The sequence below is a fragment of the Pipra filicauda genome, unplaced genomic scaffold (assembly GCF_003945595.2).
Source record: "Pipra filicauda isolate LSUMZ 115617 unplaced genomic scaffold, ASM394559v2 scaffold41_size5083284_pilon, whole genome shotgun sequence".
Taxonomy (NCBI): domain Eukaryota; kingdom Metazoa; phylum Chordata; class Aves; order Passeriformes; family Pipridae; genus Pipra; species Pipra filicauda.
In genome coordinates this window covers 4,489,274-4,512,064 of record NW_024104554.1, presented here as the reverse complement: position 1 = coordinate 4,512,064, position 22,791 = coordinate 4,489,274, and the positions used below count along the sequence as shown (strand labels likewise).

Here is a 22,791-nt window from a genome sequence, read left to right as displayed (position 1 = left end):
ATTACAAATAAGTTTCTTCCTAATAAGAAGGAATGCAAGCATTGTTACTACCTGGAAAAGTTTGACTTGCTGGTGGCCTATAGGCTTGGTGTAGACCCTTAAATTGGTCAGCTTTAACAAATGAGTTTTTACGTATCTGCCTGTCTTTGTATATATCTGTATATATACACCTATGTTGGGGCGCGCGTGTCCGGCCCCAGCCCCAGGCGGGGAAAGGAAAGAGAGAGAGAGAGAGGGGGAGCGCTTCACCGGCGCAGACTGTGCCCACGTGGGAGATGAGAGGGGGAATCTCGGAGCACACAAAGGAGAAGGACAACTCTAAACCCGGGCAGACGGAGCTCACTTAGCCCTGTAAGGCCATCCATCTAAGAGAAGGTCACTCTAATTAAACCTACATCCTGAGGACCTCACTGCTACTGTCCAAGCTTGCTAGACCCTGGTAGATGAACCTTAGGGTTAAAGGGTGGGTTCAGTTCCACGCACACTGCATCTCACCTAAAAAATCCATTGTGCAGGCTCAAAGGCCTTACACACGTTTGCAAAGCCCTGTAGCGACATCTTCTACTAATGCAGTCACACAAAGATCAAAAGACAAAGGCATGCACCTGCCTCCAAAGGTGTACCCAAATTGACTCTTGCATGCTGGAACATCAGAACCATGCTCGATTCTGTGGATAGTGGACATCCTGAGCGTCGCTCTGCCCTAATTGCCCATGAACTGTCACATCTCAGCATCGACATTGCTGCTCTCAGTGAAGTTCGCCTTCACGAGGAAGGCAGCCTTAGAGAACATGGTGCTGGTTACACACTCTTTTAGTCAGGTAAACCCAGGACAGAAAAGCATCTCTCAGGAGTCAGCTTCATGATTAATGAAGCCAACAGGTCATTCTGACCACATTATCTCCCTACGCCTTCCACTACACAACAAGCAACTCATTGTCCTCTTTAGTATATATGTCTCAACTCTCCAAGCTGACCCTGCTGAAAAAGATAAATTTTACTCTGACCTGCACCGCCTTACCTAAAAGGTTCCTGCAGATGATAAGATCATTATCCTTGATGATTTCAACGCCAGAGTAGGAAAGAATTTTGAAGCCTTGAAAGGAGTATTAGGCAAGCATGGTGTTGGAAGCTGCAATGATAATGGTCAACTTCTGCTAGAATTCTGTGTGGAGCAACAGCTCACCATCACCAACACTATCTTTCAGCAGAAAAATAGTCTGAAGACAACCTGGATGCATCCTAGATCTAAGCATTGGCACCTCATTGGTTATGTCTTGGTGTGACAGAGAGATGTCCGTGATGTCCACCACACCTGTGTGATGCCCAGTGCAGAATGCCAAACAGACCATCGTCTTGTGCGCTGTAAGTTTAACTTCAAACTTAAATTCAAACCTTAAAGGGGCAGTATCCCAAGGAAGAGACTCCAAGTTAACGACTTCCAATCAGCCACAGTGAGAAACAAATTCCAGGCAAATCTTCAAACTAGGCTCGAAAACCATTCCACAGATTCTACAGATACCTCTCCTGAAACACTCTGGTACCATATTAAAAACAGCATCCTGCAGTCCTCTGAAGAATCCTTAGGGTTCTCCCTAAAGAAAAACAAGGACTGGTCTGATGAAAACAACCAAAAGATCCAGGAATTGTTGAGGAAGAAGAGAACCACCCACCAAGTACACCTTGCACTGCCATCCTGTCACCTAAGAAAAGCAGCCTTTTGTCTTGCATGCAGCAAGCTCCAACAGAAACTCCACGACATCCAGAACAAGTGGTGGATCGATCTAGCTGAAAAAACACAATTATGCACAGACACAGGTGATCACAGAGGGTTCTATGAAGCCCTGAAAACAGCATACGGGCCTACATATCAAGCTCAAAGTCCTCTACTCAGCGCTGATGGTCAAATGCTTCTGACAGATAAAACCTCCATTCTGAATTGATGGTCTGAGCACTTTCAGACTCTTTTCAGCACTAGCCATGCAGTCCAAGACTCAGCTATTCAGTCCATCACACAACAACTGGTGAAGTATGAATTGGATACTGCCCCCACTCTAGGAGAAACCCTCAAGGCCATACAGCAGGTGAAAATCGGCAAGGCAGCTGAGGTTGATGGAATTCCATCTGAAGTCTGGAAACATGGGGGCCTTGCACTCCGTGCTAAATTTCATGAGTTTATAGTGCGCTGTTGGGAACTAGGTGAACTACCATCAGACCTTCGAGATGCAGTCATCATCACCTTATATAAAAAGAAAGGAATTAAATCAGACTGTTCAAATTACTGTGGTATTACTCTGCTTCCATTGCTGGTAAAATCCTGGCAAGAATACTCTTGAACAGACTAATACCCGCTATACCAGAAGGAATTCTACTCGAAAGCCAGTGTGGTTTCAGAGCCAACAGGAGTACCACAGACATGGTGTTTGTTCTCAGACAATGCAAGAAAAGTGTAGCGAACAGAATAAAGGTCTCTATGTAGCCTTTGTTGATCTCACCAAGGCTTTCGATACTGTGAGCAGAAAAGGTCTGTGGCAGATTTTGGAGCGTTTAGGATGTCCCCCCAGGTTCCTTAAAATGATCATCTCACTATATGAGGATCAGCACGGCCAAGTCAGATATGGCAATGCACTTTCTGAGCCCTTTCTAATAACCAATGGTGTAAAACAAGGCTGCGTTCTTGCACCAACCCTATTCATAGTCTTTTTCAGCATGATGCTCCAAAGGGCCATGGCAGACCTCGATGATCAGGATGGCATCTACATTCGATACCGTACTGATGGAAGCCTTTTCAACCTAAGGCATCTGAAGGCCCACACTAAGACCTTAAATCATCTTGTCCGGGAGCTGCTTTATGCTGATGACGCCGCCCTTGTCGCCCACACAGAAGCAGCTCTGCAGTGTTTAACATCCTGCTTCGCAGACACTGCTGAGTTTTTGGGCTGGAAGTCAGCTTAAAGAAGATAGAAGTTCTCTATCAACCTGCACCTCAGAAAGTCTTCCATCATCCCCATATCACCATTGGCCAATCAGTGCTCAAATCAGTCCAACAGTTTAATTACCTAGGTAGCCTCATCTCCTTGGACGGTAAGATCAACAGAGAGATAGACAACAGGTTAGCAAAGGCATATAGAGCTTTGGGAAAACTCCATAAAAGAGTTTGGTGAAATAAACATTTGAAGAAAAGTACAAAGATCAGTGTTTACAAAGCCATTGTACTGTCTACTCTTTCATATGGATCTGAATCATGGGTCATCTACCGCCACCACCTGCCTCTCCTAGAACGCTTCCATCAACGCTGCCTCCGTACAATCCTAAACATCCACTGGTCAGATTATGTGACCAATACATCTGTTCTAGAACAGGCAGCAGTTACGAGTATTGAGGCCATGTTGCTGAGAACACAGCTGCGCTGGGAAGGGCACGTCTCAAGGATGAAGGACCACCGCGTCCCTAAGATCTTGCTTTATGGTGAACTCGCCACCAGCTGCTGCACGAGAGGAGCCCCAAATAGAAGATACAAGGACTCCCTGAAACAACATCTCAGCCTTGGCCATATTGATCAACATAACTGGTCTACTCTGGCCTCCAATCGGGAGGCCTGGAGACACACCATCTATAACGCTGCTGCTTCTTTTGAGAAAGCACACAGGATCACTCTTGAGGAGAAAAGACAATGCAGAAAGAATCGTGCCTTGCAGAATATACCACCTATGGAGTCTTTCTGCTGTGCCTTTTCCAACTGGATGTGCCTATCTCGTATTGGCCTTTTTAGCCACCAGCGTTCTTGTAACAAAAGTGGGTAGAGCCCTTTCCAAATCTTCATTCGCAAAGCCTAGCCATGATATCTATGTTAATCTGCTATTACTTTATTAAACATGGCACAAGAACATAAACTGTGACCAAACACAGGCTGCACAGAACTAATGCAATGCAAATAGCAATACAATAACACAGGAAACCATTGTTTTTTCATGATTATCAAATTGATATTAGCTACCCTAGAGAGCACACAAGAAATTGCAAAGAAGGATGGATATGAGAGAGAAACATTACTCACAGAGTAATGGAAGGCCAAAGCCCAACTAGACTTAAAATTGCCCAGTGACACAAGGAGTAATAAGAAGAAATTCTGTCAGCTTGCTGATAGAAAAATGTTCAGAGCAAAAAGTTCAGAGGAAATGTGGCACTGTTGATGAAAGGGAGAAGACAGCGCAGTGATGGATGACATGGATAAAACTAAAGTACTTGATGCCTTCTCCACCTCCCTACCTCAGTCCCTCTAGGAAAAGCCTGAGACCAGAGCACTGCACAAGCCAGTCATGCTTGGGAAGGAGAAGAGCAGTCAAGAGTGGAATTGTCACAGGTTAGGGGCTACTTGAAGGATCCTGATGTGCTAAAATCCCTGGGCCTGGGTGAGATTCATCTGAAAGTGTTGAAGCACACAGCTGGGGTGATTGTAAAGCTGCTACTTACCTGTGGCCAAAGAAATTGAAGCAATCTGGAAAAGTCTCTTACAAATGAAAATAATATGCCCAGCTATATAAATGTCAGGAATAACCATTTGGGAGTTACAGGCTGGTCAGATTCATCTCAGTCCCTGAAAACAGATTCTTAGATGGTATTTCTAAACAATTGTGCTGGGTCTAGATAGACAGGTTTTTTAAGAGTAGCTAATATGGAGCCATGTTTTGGATTTGTGATCAAATCAGTGCTGATAATACAGGGATGTTTTTGTTACTGCTGAGCAGTGCTTGCACAGCATCAAGGTATTTTCTGCTACTCACCCCTCCGAACCAATGAGGAGGCTGGGGGTGCACAAGAAGTTGTGAGGGGACACAATCAGGACATCTTACCCCAACTGATCCAAGGGATATCCCACATCATACAGCATAATGCTTAGCACATAAAGATGGGGGGGAGGATGCCAGGGGGGCCAGTGCTCGGGAAGTGACTGGGCATTGGTCGGTTGATGGTAAGAAATCATTTTCATTTTTATGACTTGCCTTTCTTGGGTTTTATTTTCTCTCTCTCTCTTATCTTTTTCCTTTTCCTTACTATTATTTTTGTTGTTTTATTGTTAAACTGTCTTTATCTCAATCCACAGGTTTTCTCACTTTTACTCTTCTTATTCTCTCTGCCATCCCGCTGTGGGGGGAGTGATGACTGTGTGGTTCTTAGTTGCTGGTTGGGGTTAAACCATGACAACACTGAAGAACAAGAAACAAAGGTTAACCAAGGACTGATCATGCTTATTAAATCAATTGTCTTCAGTGATAAAGTGACTAGTGATGTGAATGAAGTGACAATAGTGGATGTAATACACCTTAACTTTGCTGGGGCCCTCAGCAGCACTCTCACATGTAAATTGAAGAGGGATGAGTTGTATGAATGTACACCTAGGTAGGTTTAATATTGGCTGGACTTCTGTGCTCAGAGGGTAGTAATCAGTCATATGATGTCCAGTGGAAGCTGGTAATCAGCACTAGACCCAGTGGGGTGACAATGGCTCCACGACTATTTGGTATCTTTGTCAACAACCTCAATGATGAGACAAGAATTCTCAGTAAATCTGTGGAAGATATTAAATCAAAGTAAATGTTTCACACAGTAAATATTAAAACTTCAATTCAGAGACATCTTAAGATGTTGGAGGACTGGGCCAAAAGGAAGGCCATGCAGCTCACATTTGACAAGTTCAAAGTTCTGTTTCTGGAACAGAATAACTCAGTACAGCTGTGAGCTGACCAAATGGCCATGGAGGTGTAGCAAATACGTGGCTGAATCTAAGGCCCCAGTGTGTTCTCATTAGAGATGAGGCAAACTGCGTACTGATTTAAGTTAGGAGAATTTTTGAAGGAACTTATTATTCACTACTACCTTGTGAGGCTACACCTCAACCATTGTATCCAGCTTTTGGTCCCCTTATTCAAGGCTGATGTGGAGAAACTGGAGAGTCCCTGTCAGAAAGAACCTATCCTATGAAGACAGGATGAGACAGATGGGGTTGTTCAACCTGGAGAAGAGAAGATCTCATTGTGGCCTCCCAGTTCCTCAAGAGGGCTTATAAGAAAGGAGGGAGAGGGACTTTTTATATGGGCAGATAGTGACAGGACAGGCTTTAAATTGAAAGAGAGCAGGTTTAAATCAGATGTTAGGAAGAAATTCTTTACTCAGAGAGTAGTGACACACTGGAACAGGTTGCCTAGAGAACTTTTGGGTGCCCTATCCTTGTCAGTGTTCAAGGCCAGTTTGGAAGGGGCCCTGAGCAACCTGATCTAGTGGATGGTATCCCTTGCCAATGGCTGGAGGGTTGGAACTAGATGATATTTAGGGTCCCTTCCAAACCAAGTCTTTCTATGATTCATTCTGTACCTGGACTTGCTGACAGGCAATGGCCACAAACTGCAGCTTGAGAGGTTCAAGAAGGGCATTATGAATATATTTTCCAGCACTGGAATGCTGAAAAATGGTAGTTCAGCACAGCACTAAGATTACACAGAGGAGTTGTGGAGTTTCCACTCGTATGGGTTTTCAGGACACGATAAAGTGAATCTGATTTAGTGTTAGCAATATTCCTGCTTTGAGTAGGAGGTTGGATGAAATAATCCAAAGATCCTTCCAATGATTCCCTTGTTCTGATTCTAATTTTCTACTTCTTAATGCAGTGGAGTTTTATACTGTTTCCATGTTCTTAAGAATGAAGAAAATGTACTTTCACTTGTATCTATGTAGGCAGTGTTGTTGTCTGGGATGGTGGAAGTCTACATTTATTTTGAAGAAACAGGAAAAAATGGTGAAGAAGTTAGAACTGATTTGTTATTTATCTGAGTAAGGTGGTGTCTATTACTTCTAGTAAGAATCTGACACAAGAATTTGGGCAGAGAAAGCAGCTTTTTGTTTCTTTGCTTCCTTCAGTTCAGGGATCAGGATCACCTTGGTACAATTATCTGGTAACTAAGAGAGCTGTGGATGTTCTCATCAGTAAGATCTCAGTAAATAGAAGCTGTCAAATAGTAGACTGCAGAGAAGTGTTCTATATTACCAGCTACTACAAGAACACTTTGAGTTATAAATATCCATAAGCTTTAATGGAGAAGAGAACTGTGCCTGTCAGCAGAAAAAAAATACTATCAACCTGTGATGCCCTACACAAATAATGTCAAACCTGGGGCATGATGCAGATTAAGGTGCACTTTAAGCCATCTACTAAATGGAATATTAGCTGGGAACTGGATTTTGCCATCAATGAAACATAATTTAATATATCTGAAGGCCAGTATTGGTTCACCTATCTCATCTGCAGGTGCAGTGAAGGAAAAAAAAAGCCTTTTGACTGTAAGAAAGTACTCCCTTCTATTACTGAGCTCAGCAGTGAGTTTTGATCCTGATTGTCTTCCATGGCAGCATCTTGAAAGGAAAATATTTTTAACTTTGAACACAGGAATACTCTCTGCTTCTCTGAGTATAATATCACTGTATCCCAGTGAAGGATGAGCAGTGCTTTCATAACTTTCTACTTTAAAGTAAAAGAGGATGTATTTAAGTTGACATGAACAGCTGATAGGAAACGTTAACCTGGGATTATCTTCCCAGGTAGATAATCTGAGTTTACAATACTAATTGATATTCTAATCTAATTTCTACTGTTATTTTGCCATTTTACCCTTCGCAAGATATGATCTTGCTTGATCTTGCCACCACTTATGCTAGGTTTACCCTACCTTAGCACTTTAAAAATTAGGCTAACAAGCTCTACCCACCTTTTGTAACACCTTGAGAACTACAGAAACCAAAAATGCTAAGTATTTTAACTGTGCAGAAAAGATGTGTGTGTGAAGTGTGAAGAATCTTTGAAAATCTTTAAAAATTTCCATGACTATTCCTAATAGAGAGTTTATTTGATTGCAAGCACTTTGACTCTTGACCTGTTGTTCACCCTTGATTCAGACATCCAAAGACTCCCCAAATTTTGGGGCCTACAGACAAGAACAAAACAATAAACTGAAGGGGACACAACTTAGAGGAGACAAGGACAAAGCTAAGAAACTGCAGAGAAAATTGCCAATAATGAGAGTGGAGTTATGCAGAGTTTGGAAGTCAGGAATGAAGATAATGAGAGGTTAATGAATAGATCATAATAGAGGTTGTCCATAATGTAGATGATTACTAGACCAGCATTTCAGATTAAATTAATAAAGGAAAAGCAAGAAAGGCCAGTGATGAAGCATGCAGCTGAAGCAACTGAAGATCAAGTTTAGACCATTTTTTGCATTGATATCAAAGAAAAACAGCTAATTTTAAAAAGAGAAATTATAGCAATGAAAAGAATTAGAGACAATTTTAAAAAGAAAAATATATGGGGATAGAAAAAGATAGAATATCTGCATTGTATAAACTTACCAAAAAAATCAAAGAAAAATGAATAGAGAGCTTGGAAGAACTGCTGAAGTTAGAGTATAGCTCAAGCAACCAGTTAGAAGCCAGTTAGAAGGTCCTATTGTCACTGGGCTGTTATTTTCTAACCAAGTATGTACTACCTCTTGATTACATTGTGAGGGAATTTCATGCTTACACAATTAAACCTGGTTCAATATTTAGGGAATACTTCAAGAAATGCTTCAGATGGCATTCCAGACCTATGCCTACAGATTAGCTTCCCAGTTGTCCCACCAAACTCTTACCATGATTATATTTTATATAATATATTAAACATTCTATATTTAATGCATATAATATATAATATATTAAATTATGCACAAATAAATATATTATTTACAAATATATTATAATTTAAGTGGCTTTCTGGCTTACCTGATTATTCCATCTGGAGTGAAAGCTCTCTATTCCGTTAGAGAAATCTACATACAACTAAGGGAAAAGAAGAAACTATATATATATTATATACATATATACAAATTATATTTTAATTTTTATATATCCTTGAATATATAATGTATCACATAAATTCTTAAATACATCAAGTTATATTAGTCCTAAATTAATACTGTATAGATCAAGAAAAAGCATTTTGGAAATGTATCAAATGAAGCTTTTGAAACCTTTGTGCAACAGACAAGGTATGACAGTTGAAGTGGTGCCATTACGTAGACTATACAGCAACATGGTTGTAATAGAAAAGGATATGGACATGAAAAGATCAGGGGGTACTTAAAAAGTTGTATTGTATTGGCTTTATGTGGCAAGCTTTTGGTAGCAGGATGGGCTACAGGGATGGCTTCTGTGAGAAGCTGCCAGAAGCTTACACTATGTCTGGCAGAGCCAATGTCAGCCGGCTCCAAGACGGACCTGCCATTTTCCAAGGCTGAGCCCATGAGCAGCAGTGGTAGTGTCTCTGGGATAACAAAGGTAAGAAGCGGGAAAAAACCTGCTGCACAACAGCAGCCAGAGAGAGGGGTGAGAATAAGTGAGTGAAATAACCCTGCAGACACCAAGGACAGTGCAGAGATTCCCCTGCAGCCTGTGGTTCAGACCATGGTGAGGTAAGCTGTCTCCTGCAGTCCATGGAGGTCCAAGATGGAGCAAAATCCACCTTCAGCCCATGGAGAACCCCATGTAGGGTCAGGTGGGTGCCCAAAAGATGGCCCTGTGGAAAGAGGAGCCCACGCTGGAGCAATCTGCTCCTGAAAGGGCTGCATCCTATGAAAGGGACACACGCTGGAGCAGTTTGTGAAGAACTGCAACCCATAGGAAGGCTCTCAGGTTGGAGAAGGTCATGGAGGACTGTTTCCTGTAGCAGGGACCCCACAGTGCAGCAGGGGAAGAGTGCAAGGAGGACGGAGCAGCACAGACAAAATGTAATGAGCTGATCACAACCCTCATTCCCCATTCCTCTGGACTGCTTGGGAGAGGGAGATAGAGAAATCGGGAGTGAAGCTGAGCCAGGAAGAAGAGAGGTGTGAGAGGAGAGTGCTTTTAGATTTGGTCTTATTCCTCATTATCTTAATTCACTGTTAACTGGCAATAAAATAAACTAATATCTCCAAGTCAAGTCTGTTTTGCCTGTTACGGTGATCTCCCTGTCCTTACCCTGCCCCACTAGACTTTTATCATATTTTCTTCTCCCCAGTCCACAGTCAAGTTGAGAGGTTTAGTGGGCATGTGGTGGCTAGACAAGGTCAACCCACCAGATATACCAAGGGCTTTTCTTACCTATTGTGAGTGAAAAAAGGATGTGACTTTTGGGTCTGTTGAAAGGTATCCTTTGAATTTTTTTTTCTCCTTTGCATCCCATTGACTATAAAAGAAGACCAATTCAGCTCCAGGCTTTCAATTCTTTTCTCTTACCCCTACACATCTATCATCTTCCTAGGGCAAAATATCGCGTGCGCAAGGGTAGATAATGGCAGAGACCATTAATGGCACCTTCTCAGAGTTTTACATAAGGACACAGGAATCATCTTGCTAGAACAGGTTATCTAGGTCCGCCATTCAGAGTCTGAGGACTAGCAACAAGCTTCCCACAGGAAGATATGTGAAGTAAACCATGGGAAAAATGCTTCATTAAATGGCTCATCTCTATTCCTTAAGTTTGTGATTTGCTTAAGGCCTGAAGTGTGAATTTTGATCTCCCTTTCAAATACTCTATTGTTGTTAGTAAATATTCTGATATTATATTTTCCTGCTAGGCATATAAACATCTAACAATCCTCTAAAACTTACTCAACTATAACCTTCAACAGCATTCTGTGACATTGATGAAAATTAAAGCCCTGTTACAGAGTGAGAGAACGGTTTGTTTTATCAGCAAAAATTTGTCCCCTTTTGAATTCATTGAGTATTTCTGTTCTTGTGCTAGAAAACAAAAAGTACAGTCACAAAGGACTTCATGGATATTGGGAGGAATTCCTGACTTAAGAGATGAATGGTAGTTAAAAAAAAAAAGTTACAGGCTTTTCTACAGTTATCTGTTTTCCCATTTAACTTCCAGTAACAAAGAGAAAAGGAGCACAAATTATATTGTACCACAACAGAACGATCAGTGACAAATGTCTGTCAGTAAGATTACCATTGCAGATAGATTATGTAAACATATGCTTCAAAACCATTTTTCCTTATGCATTCTGTCTCGTCACAAAGATGCCAACTGGATAGATTGACTCTGCAAATAAGATGAGCATATTTAATAAAATGAGAATGAAGAAATGATAACATTTTATTATCTTGTTTTAGAACACTTTCTTCGTTCAAATTTTGTCTGGAAAAAAGATTAAGCACAGTTAATCAAGGTTTGTCACTAGGTTCCAGTGATGATTTTTTACACTGCAAAATAAAAAGCACAAAAGTAGCACAAAAGAAAGGGACATATGGAGTTGCTTGTGGTTTCTTACAGACTTCAAGCAAAGAACAGATTTTTACAGACTTTTAATACAGAGAAACTTAAACTCACAATACTTTGTCTCTTCAGTTGTTCCCAAAAGCAAATAAAAATATTACTGTGAAGCAAATAAAAATATTACTGTGCACGTGGTGTGGCAAGGAGGGGCTCCATACCACAAGAATCCATACCATGGCATTACTTGGAAGAAATTATATTTTCCTGTTTTCGAATATCTTTAGTCTTTCATACTACTGTAGATCTAATTTATAGAAGGGATCATAATTCCCTTCATGTTCAATTCCTGGAGCATGCCTGTTAGTTTGCACATTGCCTTTGCAAAGGTGTACCAGCACAATGAATAAATCCCATTGCAATGAGACAGTCATGAATTTGAGTCCAAAAGACTGTTAGTGATGGAAATCCAACTTTTCTTTTACCTCAGAGGTTTAGCATATTTATTAATTAGAAGGAAATCAATTACATGTTGTAGATGCGGAACCTCAAGAGGCTGTATCTATAGAAAGACCTTTAGACAAAGCTGATCTTTAGGGTGATCTTTAGTAGTAGTATAGGTGTCTTGGTTAAGTTAATTTTCTAGATTTCCTCAGTGGGCATGGAAAGATCAAAGATGGGACAAATCAATCTTTAGAGGTGTATAAGAAAGGAATTTGAAAAGTGGGATGTACTACCCTCTGGAAGTGTTGATTTGTGTCCATTGAGAAGGAATCTACTCTAGACTAGATTATTGGCCAATTCTTTTTTTAAATTAACAAAAGAAACCTAAGGTTTTTTTTGGTCTGAATCAAACCCTTGTTGGTTAACTGAAAAGACTTGTTTGAAGAATGCTAAATAGAATCCAGAAGTCATTGTGCACTGAGTGGTGGATGCCTTCTAGGAAAAGTGTATTTTATACTTTCTGGTGAAGATTCCTTAATTATGAGATATTTCAGATCTTTTCTTCCCTCTAAAATGCTGCCTCTCTCACTTTTGGGGAGATTCCATGTTTTCTTATTCTCCAAATTGCTATTTTTCCACAGTATTTCCGTAATATATTTTTCTTATGGCATATGGTAGAACTGAAGAATATAGGGCTTTCTGGCTTGTCTCATCTACTCTTTTTTTTCCAAAACATTTTCTTTTAATCTGATATTTTACTTTGTCTTAACCTACTTTTCTGATTTAGATTTGAGTTAATACAATGCTCTGAATCTTGACATCTCTAAATAGTTTAACTGAAGTGAGAACGCTCACATTTCTTCTGTAAAGTCCACACTTAGACACACAGGCTGCTATCTTTATCACCACTCACTGTGTAACTAATTGTCTTGGCTCTTATTGTAAATTTCCTGATTTTCTTCTGGTATAAATTCATTCACTGTAACAGAGGTGCAAGTTCACTGCTGTTAATGGAAGTCTCTCTGACTTATTCTGCTGTTCACAAAACCAGGATCAATAATATGTGAGTCCTAAACGTTCTATAGCATGAAGCATTATACTAAACATATGATTTCAATATGACAGGATTTATTTCATAATGCTTTAAATCTAGGTGATTATTTTTCCTGATTAACATTAATAAGTTGAAAATTCTTTTCTATTTAGACTTTTAAGAGTTGTCTTATTATTTCTCCTTCAGTGGCACTCTGTTTCAGTGAAATGTATTAAAAGTAAAAATTAAATAAATCTGCATTAGAACAACAGGATGTTATCTACAGGATAGCAAGGCTAGGTAGAAGAGGAGGAGCTTCTCTGTGTTCTGGTACAAGGTGAAGAATCCCCTGTGCTTAACTGACCTGGAAAGAGCTTATTCATTTCCTTTCAATTTTGTATAGATGGTTAATTTTTTTTTCTTAGAAAAGCCTTGTTCTTTTTAAGAAGACAAATAATTTCTATTGATTACAGTGTTATCTAATGGTGAGGAAGAAGCTTGCATGCCTGCTACTGACTTCAACTGAGAAGTCAATCATGACTGCTACAGCTGAATCTGGAGGAAAACTACAAAGCAGTTTACTGACTGAAAAATGGAAACAGGAGGAAAGGGATTATGTCTTACTCAGGGCCAGGAAGCAAGTATGAATCTTTATTTAGGAAATGTCCAGTTTCCTGATATTTCATTACCTGGCCCAATCTATTCAAATTCTAGCTTTCAAATGCAATATGCTGGGTGTCAGTACATGCACTGTTCAAAGATGGGGCCAGATATTGTAGAAAAAAAAAGTGCTACCATGAATAAGCAACACATTTTATTTGTACACAGACTTTCTTTATGATTTACCATCTCTAAGCTTGTCACTTACTAGTCTCTAAACACTAGTCAATGAGCTTAATGACTGGTTAAAAATGAAATGAAACTCTTAAGAAAAGGAAGGCCGAGCATGAGCACAGCTGGAGGAGCTTGAGTCACTGCCAGCTATCTACGTATTTATCAAGTTGCAGCTTTCTCAAGCATGATGCCAGGAATAAGCCAAAGGAAAAACATAAGAGGTCAAAGAACTACTTGAGAGATTAATGTAGTGCACTCATGTCAGTTTTCAGGTTTTAGTGAGTCTTACGTTTAATTTCACTATTTCACAAATATCCGAATGAGATGTAATTCCATTTGAAACACATTAAAGACTGTTACTCTTTGAAGCAGACTTTGAATAATAGAATCACAGGCCTGGAAAGGACTTCAAGAGGACATTTCTTCCATTTTCCAGCTCTAATGCAAACTAAACTGTGCTTATATCTGTCTGACTGGTGTTTATTCTAAAAATCTCCAATGATGGAGTCTTTACAATCTCCCATGCCATTATCTTCCTGGCTCTCTCTGTCCTTAGGACTGGAATTTGCTTCCTAGCACCTAACTTTGTAATTTAAGTCCATTACTTCTCAGCCTCACCTACTGATGATACACAGAACAAATTGTTGCTTTCCTCTTTGTGTTAGCTTTTCATGTATTTGAAGTCTATTGTCATACCTCACCTTTAATTATGTACTGAGAACCTCTTGGCTTCAAGAGAAACATAACTTACCAGCTATAAAGGCAGAGAGTTTATATAACAGAAGCCACACTGTGATCAAGAAAACAAGAGTCTTGGTAAAAGTGGCTACCCTAACTGATTAGTTGTTCCTTTGGTTAACCTGCCAGCCTGTCCTTGAAAGTCCAGGATCATGAACACTTGTGTTTACTTCCCTTCTTCCTGCAATATTAACGAATCTGAATTCTTTAGCCAATTTTTCTACATTTATAAGGCCTACCATTCGGGAAAGAGGCTGTGTTCATTTGAAATATTCCTCTGTTAGGAAATATTTGTCACCATACCTAAATATACACAGCTATGTATAAGCCAGACTAATCCACTCACAGAACCTAAATGAAAATGAAACAAGAGTACATATTAATTTTCCCATTTATATCCTACCTTACACTGATAGCCTCTACATTAATTTCTCAATTAATTTCACTGCAAATCTGTTAAATATCTGAGTCTCCTCTGGCTAAATCAGGAGCTTATGATAGTTAGTCTAAGGTTTAGGCCTGTAATCCCCTTCTTACTGCCTGTATGACCTTCTTGCAGACTGGCACACTAAGCTGGCACATTTCAGTATCTCATGTATTCAATTTCATAATAAAGTAGAAAGAGTTTATCCCTGCCCTTTTTTGAAAGTATTTGGAAGTCACTAAAGCACTACTTGGTGTGGTTTTCTCCTTCTTTATCACATGTTTTACTGCTTGACAAAAATGCTGTGGGCAAAGTACTTAGGACACTGTTTTGCCCTTGGATATCAAGTTTTCTACCAACTCTGCCATACTCCAACCCTCCCACTTCTCTATGCTAACAGTGCTGACTAACCTGCCTTTGAACAGTATTGAAAGGATCTTCTTGCTTAGACTTGCAAGACCAAGTGGACTTGGTGGTACAGGCACTTTGTGTAGAGCCTGTTCTGCACCCTCCAATAACTTATTAAAAATACTTAAACAGAATGCTGGGTGTCATATAATTACTTCAAACAAGATGATGGTAGCACTATATAACCTTAAGTTTAATAGTTTTGCAGCTATAGACATCATTATAACATAATTTTACTAACAAATGTACATTGAAAAGTTGCTTAGAATTTTTAAATTATTTTTTTTTTCATGAATCATTCAGAGGAAAAGGTTTTTTTATTAAATTTTGAAGAAGTCTCTGCTGATTGCTGCCTTTCTGTTTTATTTGTGTTATATGCCACTGACTGTTTACTGGTAGGGATATTTAGGGATATTAGATATTATAAATATGCAATATTTTCAGTCTAATTCAAAACTGCAGTAGTACTTTAACTTATGGATTCATGTAATTTTAGTCTCCCATGTAAAAGTGGTTTTATTCTGATCCTTGTGTGATGTTCCATTTATAAAGTGAGACTTTAGTTTTATTCTTACAGAAATAATGTGGTAGGACCTGTGATCAAAGCAATGAGTCATGACAGGATAGCTCAGGTGGCTGGAGTGGTAGGATAGACTGATCCAAGATCTTCGAGAAAGACAGGCAGAGAAGGCAAGGAGTATTATTGTCTATGTGAAGGAGCAGCTCAAATACATGGAGATGGATGAGAGCTTGTGGGTCTCAGAGAGGCCAGTGAAGGTGCCACTGTGGAGAAAGTGTGTTATCAACCACCTGATCAATGTGGTCAGAGGAAGTGGATAAAGTCTTCTTGAAACACTCAGTGAAGTCTTTTGATCCTATGACGCTGGTTCTTATAAGAATTTTAAAATCTATTGGAAGGGCACTGTGGTAAGAAGCAAGCTATCCAGGAGGCTTCTGGATTGTATTGGGGGTAAATTTATGATACAGACACTGGAGGGGCCAGCCAGGTGAACCTGTCATTCACTATCTAGTGATAACTGTTTGGGAATGTGATAATCAATAGAAACCTTGGCTGTAGTGACCACAAAATAATGGACTTCAAGATCCTGAGGAGGTAGAAGAAGGCAAGCTGTGCAGCACAGAGCCTGCACTTTGGGAGGGCAGACTTCAGCTTATCTGGGAAGTTGAAAGGTGGGATTCCATGGGAGACAGCTCTGGCAAGCAAATGAATGCAGAGAATCTAGCAGGTCTGTAAGGACTTCTTCCTTCAACCACATGAGTGGTTCATCCTGATGCTCAGGAAGTCAAGTACTCTCAACAATAGACCAACTCAAGGCAGAGATCCACCATAAAAGGCAGCATAAGGGAGATGGAAGCAAGGACAGGCTACAATGGAGGAATTTCTGAAACACTGCACTAGTATGTAGTGCTAGTGTCAGCAAAACCAAAACTCAGATGATATTGAGACTTGCTAGGGATATCAAGGCAACAAGAAGAGCTTGTACATTACTAATAAAAGGCTGAACAAGGAAAATATGTAATGGTTGCTGAATGAAAAGGATGATTCAGCAATAGTGGACTCTGGTAAGGCTGAAGTGCTCAATGCCTTGTTCTTTGAGGTCTCTGTGCATGAGAGAGAAGAGAGGAACTACTAGCAGCAGATAAGGATCAAGTCAGGAATTACTTATGAGAACTCAACTCGTAAATGCTCATGTACCCGACAAGCTGCATCAAATCTTTATAAAGGTTCTAAAAGGACAACCTAGAGGATTACAAGCTGCTCAGCCTTACTTGTCTTAATGTCTGGCAAAAAACCAGAGCAAATCCTCTAGGAAGATATTTCTTGCAACCTGAAGCAGAGTAACAACGGAATGGAGAGTACTCTCATTAAGTTTTCAGATGAAACCCAAATGGAGGTTGCAGTTGGAGGGCTTGAGGGGCAGGTTGCCTTTTGGAGGAACCTATGGGATGAACAGATCAACAAGGTCAGGGGATAAAAGCCCCTTACGGAAAGATAGAAGGAAATAGACTTGTCTAGTTTGAAGAAGAAACAGCTTTGGGGGGAACTCTGAGCAGCGTTCCAATACCCAGGAGGAAGTTATGAAAAGGAGGAAGCAGGTTTTCCAGTGATACATGTCAGGAGAACTAGAAACAATGGACATGAATGAGAAAAAGAATGTTTCCAGCTGATTACAAGGCAAAACTTTTTCAGCATAAGGACAGCCAAGAAGTGAAGTAGGTTGCTCAGAGAGGCTCTGAGCCTCTACTTTGAGGTTTTCAAGACCAGGGTGTGTAAATCTCTAAGCAAATCTGTTTAGAGCAGGAGTTTACAGTAAATCCTTCCTGAGGTCCCTTTCAACCTGAAGTATCCTATGACACTATTAAAAAAAAAATCCTTTTATTTCTGAAACAAGAGGAAATATACTCTTTTATTTCAGGTAAAGCTGTTTCATTGGTGTTATTTTCCAAAACTCCATAATGCCCTGGTGTTTCCAGCTATTTTAACACATTGAAATCATCTAGATTTTGAACTTCTTATCTTTGATGATGAAGTCTTAAACTATTATCTGTGGCTGTTTCTAAAAGAAGCATTTTTTAACTTCTGCAATTGCGGGTTACAGATTTCATGCAACTACAACACAAATGTTGTCTTAACTACAAAAAGAACATGAAGAACGTCATGCTACTTTTAGCAGTTTCATGAACACTGGTTGAAGCTTTATTTATGAGAATTCTAGATTGTATGCTGAATTGATATGTTACTACAGTGTTTTTTACAATGCTATTTAATACTATTTGTCCTCAAGAACATATTAATACTTCTGACATAGTTTGTCTTTTGGCCATCATCTAACACATTTTTTAATACATCTACATCAGTCATTACCAACAGTAGGTTTGCTGAATGGAATCAGCTAAATCCTTTCTGGGCTTCCAGTCTTGGTAGTTTAGCTTGGTGGGCTGATAGCTTCTATTAGACAACTTCATTTCTTTTATAAACCCTATTTGCAAACATTGTTCTATTGCTAGCATTCCTCTTTATATGTGACATGAATCAGAAGAGATTTTATTCTTATGTGGAATTCTTAGAACTATATGCATTCCCAGTGTTTCTATTGTTGCTGCAAAATGCACATACTCTGGTTGAGACTAATCCTGGTTAAATATTTCCACATCTCATATAAAGTGGGTTGTTGGCATCACCAAAGTTCTTACAGTTGTATTCATTTAAACAGAATACTTCAACCCTATACTTTAATCCCAACTCTTTGTGGGATAAGGTTTAAGGTTGTGGGGTGGTTCGTTTGTTTCTTTTGTTTCCCCCTTATAAACACCAGATTTATCTCTGACATGGAAAGAGGAAACTTGTATAGTTTCATTCAATAACATAAACTGCATAGGAAGGTCTTTGTTCTGGTTCTGTGAATATACTCTTGTACATCAGCATGAATATTCTCCTAGTCAATTGAGCATTAGATGTCTGATTGTGATTTCTCTGGAGATTAAGCATTTTGTTGTGGTGTGACAAGTCTGTAGAAAAACTCAACTTATCCCACTGAGATATTTTGGTGCTCCAAGGCACAAAAGGAAGCAAACATTTGTCTCTCATATGGTCTATACTTTTTTTTAACCTTTCTGACAAATATATGAGACATATGCCATTTGTCTTAGTTTTATTTCTTTCTCGTGGCTCAACACTGCACTCATTCAGTGTTCCGTAACTTTTAACTCAGAAGGTCTTGTTGGCTATATATGTCACTAAATAAAATAGGACTAAGGGCTGCTTTCTGTCCGTGAGGCTAAATGGCACAGAGTGGCTGCAGGCACACTGCATAACACTTGGCCTTGAGTGTCGCCTCAAGGGGACAAAGTGTCTGAAATAAAGTGAGGGTCACATTGCAGGTTTTTAGCACAGGGTTTTTCTAGTATGAAACAGAGAATTTGCAGCACACTGTGGTGTGTGGCAGGAGGAGTGTGTCATGGTGCCAAACTTCCAAGACAGTTTTAGAGAAACCATCAAGGATGATGTTGGGTATTGGGAATGATTCCTGGCAAATGCTATCCCCATGCCTGGGCATTGTCTGGAAGGGTGCTGGTTTGCACGAGGCAAACTGAGCAGAACAAAGTCAAGCAGTGTGAAAACCAGCGGTCCAGTGCTGAAATTCAAGCTCTGTTTATTTAGCATTATGGCTATGTAGGCATAATGCAAATGCATGCACAGACATTGTGTCTCTGTACGTGCATGCTGAAGCCTTGTGTATAACTTCTGTCCCTCTTCATTGTTTACTGTGTTTGGTACTTTTCAAGTGAGCTGTTGTGTACAGTCACCTTTTCTGTACAGATTTCAATGAGACGCTTGTCCAAATCTTGTCCCCAAAAGATCTCAAAAGTTGTGATGTATGTAGGCAGCGTAAACCTCAGTGGACCAGAGATAAGGGAAGATAACCCTATGGATACTGTTTTCCAGATCAAAAATGACATCTCACTGTGATGATGTACATGTAGACTTAAGAAATGTTGAGGTTTCGTTTCATATGTAAACAGTGTGCATAAATTTATCTGTTGCATCAGAGTAATTTGCAGAAAGAATGTCATGTGAATAGTTCAGACAGTACAGGTTTAATTAGCAGTGGAGAAAGCTACATCCTACACTAAAAGCAGACCACACAGCTATGAACAATTTCTGTAGGCTGTCAGGTTTTAAGCTCATTCTGTGGAAGCCTTTCTGTTGACCAGCTCTAAGCTTCTTTAAACAATAACAAACAATTCTATAATAGCCAGGTAGTAGACTGAATTCCCTGATGTCATGGGACTTTTGCTAATGTTACTCCGAGTTGTGTAACACAGTATTCCTAGCACACTAGAATGGATACAGTCACTGTTACAGGTTAAACAGCTGTCAGCATATGAACTTAACTTGACACTTGGGCAGGAATCTTTTATGCCAGCCCACCTGCAGCCTTCATCAACCAAAACTACCAGTGGACTAGCTGTAGAAGTTGGAGGCAAAAGGCTCTGGTAATCAGGAGGAATAAAAGCAAGCATTGTACTGATAACACTGGATAATAGTAGATTTCAAGAGCAATACAACAAGAGTGGTTTTGGGTGGACAATATTTGAGGAAAACCAGATGTTTGAGTGAATAGTGGAATTAGATCCTGGTTATGTTTCTCCAAAAAGAAGAATAAGCATATCTTGGACCTCCTGCTGCTGAAAACCAACAGGGAGTGAATACAGTGAACACTCTTCTGGAGCTCATTGACCCTGGGAAGAGAATTCCTAAGGCAAATCGCATACAACATGTTTATATATGCTTTTTGTGGGATGAGGGAAAACAGGGTGGAAACAGGAAACTAGTGTATGTATTTGAGTTAGAAGAACTAGATACAGACTCTTCCCTACCATGGCCTGCTGTGCAGTGTTTTAAGACTCATAGTGCAACTGCCTCTGTTCCTGATCTTTTTATCCAGGATTTATATTTTCTGATTTTAGGTACTTCTGAAGACGGAATCTGCTACTAACATAGAACCCAGACACTGGCAGTGGCTAGCCCTTTTAGGAATTTCTCGAAATCAAATAATTCAACTTTGTGTGTTCATTTTTGGGAAGCACGGAGGCTAAGAAGTGGAATGCCAAAAGGAAGTCTATTTTAATTTTGTATTCTTGTTGTTAGAGAGATAGAAGAGAGACAACCCAAGAAACTGTCCCTTGTCAAATTTTATAGAGATTTTCCCCAAGCCTAGGGAACATGTCTAAGCTTTTGGGCTTTTCTGACTCTGATGCTTCACTCATCGTTAATTATAACACATGCCACTAGTCAGGGAGGTAAGAAGCAGGCAACTGAGAGCTTAAAACAAAGGGAAACAGTGCTGTTATTTTCATTTTTTCTCACCTATAATTTTTCCTTTGATTTCATTTAATTTGATAAACCTGGCAAGTTGCTGCCAGGTGGATCTCCTACACAAGTCTGTCTCGATATTTCATTATCCTTTTTATTTCTAGCATCATCATTCAGACATCTCTGTTTTCTCTAGCTAATTAGCCCGCTGTTTACGAGGTGCACATTTCTTAACATATGGTACACGGTTGCATTGCATGTGTGCTGTATTTTCATTTTCTAGTTTGAATCTTATATTTCTGATACAGTATGGCAGAAATATCAGATGCCCATCTCACAGAACAGCATTCACAGCTTCACATTGAAATGTGCCCTAATTATACTTTTGAAATCCTTACATCCCCATGTTTTCAATTAAGACATCACAGCCATTACAGTACTGTGACAACAGATTGTGATTTAAAGATGCTAGTATTTGGAGGTCACAATTTAGCAGGAGATAAAAGTCACAGGAATTAAGTGTTTAAAATAATCAAGATTAAAAAAATGTACCTTTCCAATTCAGTGGAGCAAAGTTAAACCCCATATGAAAATCCTCCACATGGCGTGATACTGTCTCTTTGAGACACTGGCATTGCATGCAGCTGTTATAAATCTTCTTCCTGTGTAAGACTGCAGAGGGAGGACCTGACTGGCAACACAAAGGAAGAAGCAGGTCTGTTCGCCTGTCTGGGAGAGAAAGAGGGAGAGGAGCGGGTGGAGGGGGAGTGAGACGCGCACACACACACACGCACAGCTGAATACAGAAAGATTCACTCCTTCTGTACAGCCCACAGACCATCTATGCCTAAATGATTCTGGTCCACCATTTGCATGATATATTAGCCTTTCAAGCTGTCTTGTGGTATTATCTGAGAGACTGTAGCTTTTGCTTTTAGCTAAGCTCATCTGCCATCGGTTTTATCTCCAGCAGGTCTCCATTTCTAGCTAATATTAACGTTATTGCAAGGAAAACCGTATACTCAGAGCTGTCCACATGCTGGAAATACACCAAGATACTGCAAGGGCTGAATTAAACAGCTTCAGTTACATAAAATTAAATTCCTGTGTCGTTAACTCTACTGGCAAAAATGCTTGTTTTTTTCCTTTTTCTTTTTTTAAAGAAAAGCCCATATCAACATTTCAGCTTTACACAATATTTACATTAAACTGGAAAAGAGAGAATTAATAATTCTGGAATAAGAGTGTTCACATGGGTTGCTACGCTCACATAACCATATCAGCTTCACTGTGGCGGTGTAACTGATAATATGTGCTGTGCTAACTTGCTCTCAGGCTCCTTCAGCTGCAGAGAGATGCAGATGTAACCTTAAATTCTCTCTAAAGCAAATCCCTCAGATGCTTTCTACCTCCCTCATCCTCCCTCAAAAAAGCCTTCAACTCCCTCTATAGGATTAGCTTTTCTCTGTACCTACCCCCTCCATGTCGAGTCTCGCCTGAATCGCTGTCAGTCATCTGGTTGCTTCCCAGCTCCTCCAGACATCCCCTCCAGCCAACGCACATATCCCTGCAAGCTCCTGCCTCAATCATGAACTGACAGCTGGAAGACAGGTAGTATGAGGATCATATCCAAGAGGTGAACAAACATTTTCAGCAGAAGCAGAGCGCCTATCCATAATACGTTATTTCCCTAACAAAAAGCAAAATAATATAATGGTTTTCTTCTTGTTGTATAGTCAGCTTTTTATCATGCACTGAACACAACAGAATTATAAGATTTC

General features: G+C 39.9%; 1 long non-coding RNA gene across 1 annotated transcript in view; it reads right to left on the bottom strand.

The window, feature by feature from the left end:
* The window catches only part of LOC113990536, a 72,284-nt gene extending 49,699 nt beyond the window's left edge, over positions 1-22,585 (bottom strand). The window contains exons 1-3 of the long non-coding RNA XR_003541652.2: positions 22,486-22,585; positions 21,563-21,739; positions 8,812-8,868 (exon numbers count right to left, since the gene is read on the bottom strand). This is a non-coding gene — a long non-coding RNA (uncharacterized LOC113990536). The remainder of the gene's footprint in view (positions 1-8,811; positions 8,869-21,562; positions 21,740-22,485) is intronic.
* Positions 22,586-22,791: the final 206 nt, after the last annotated feature.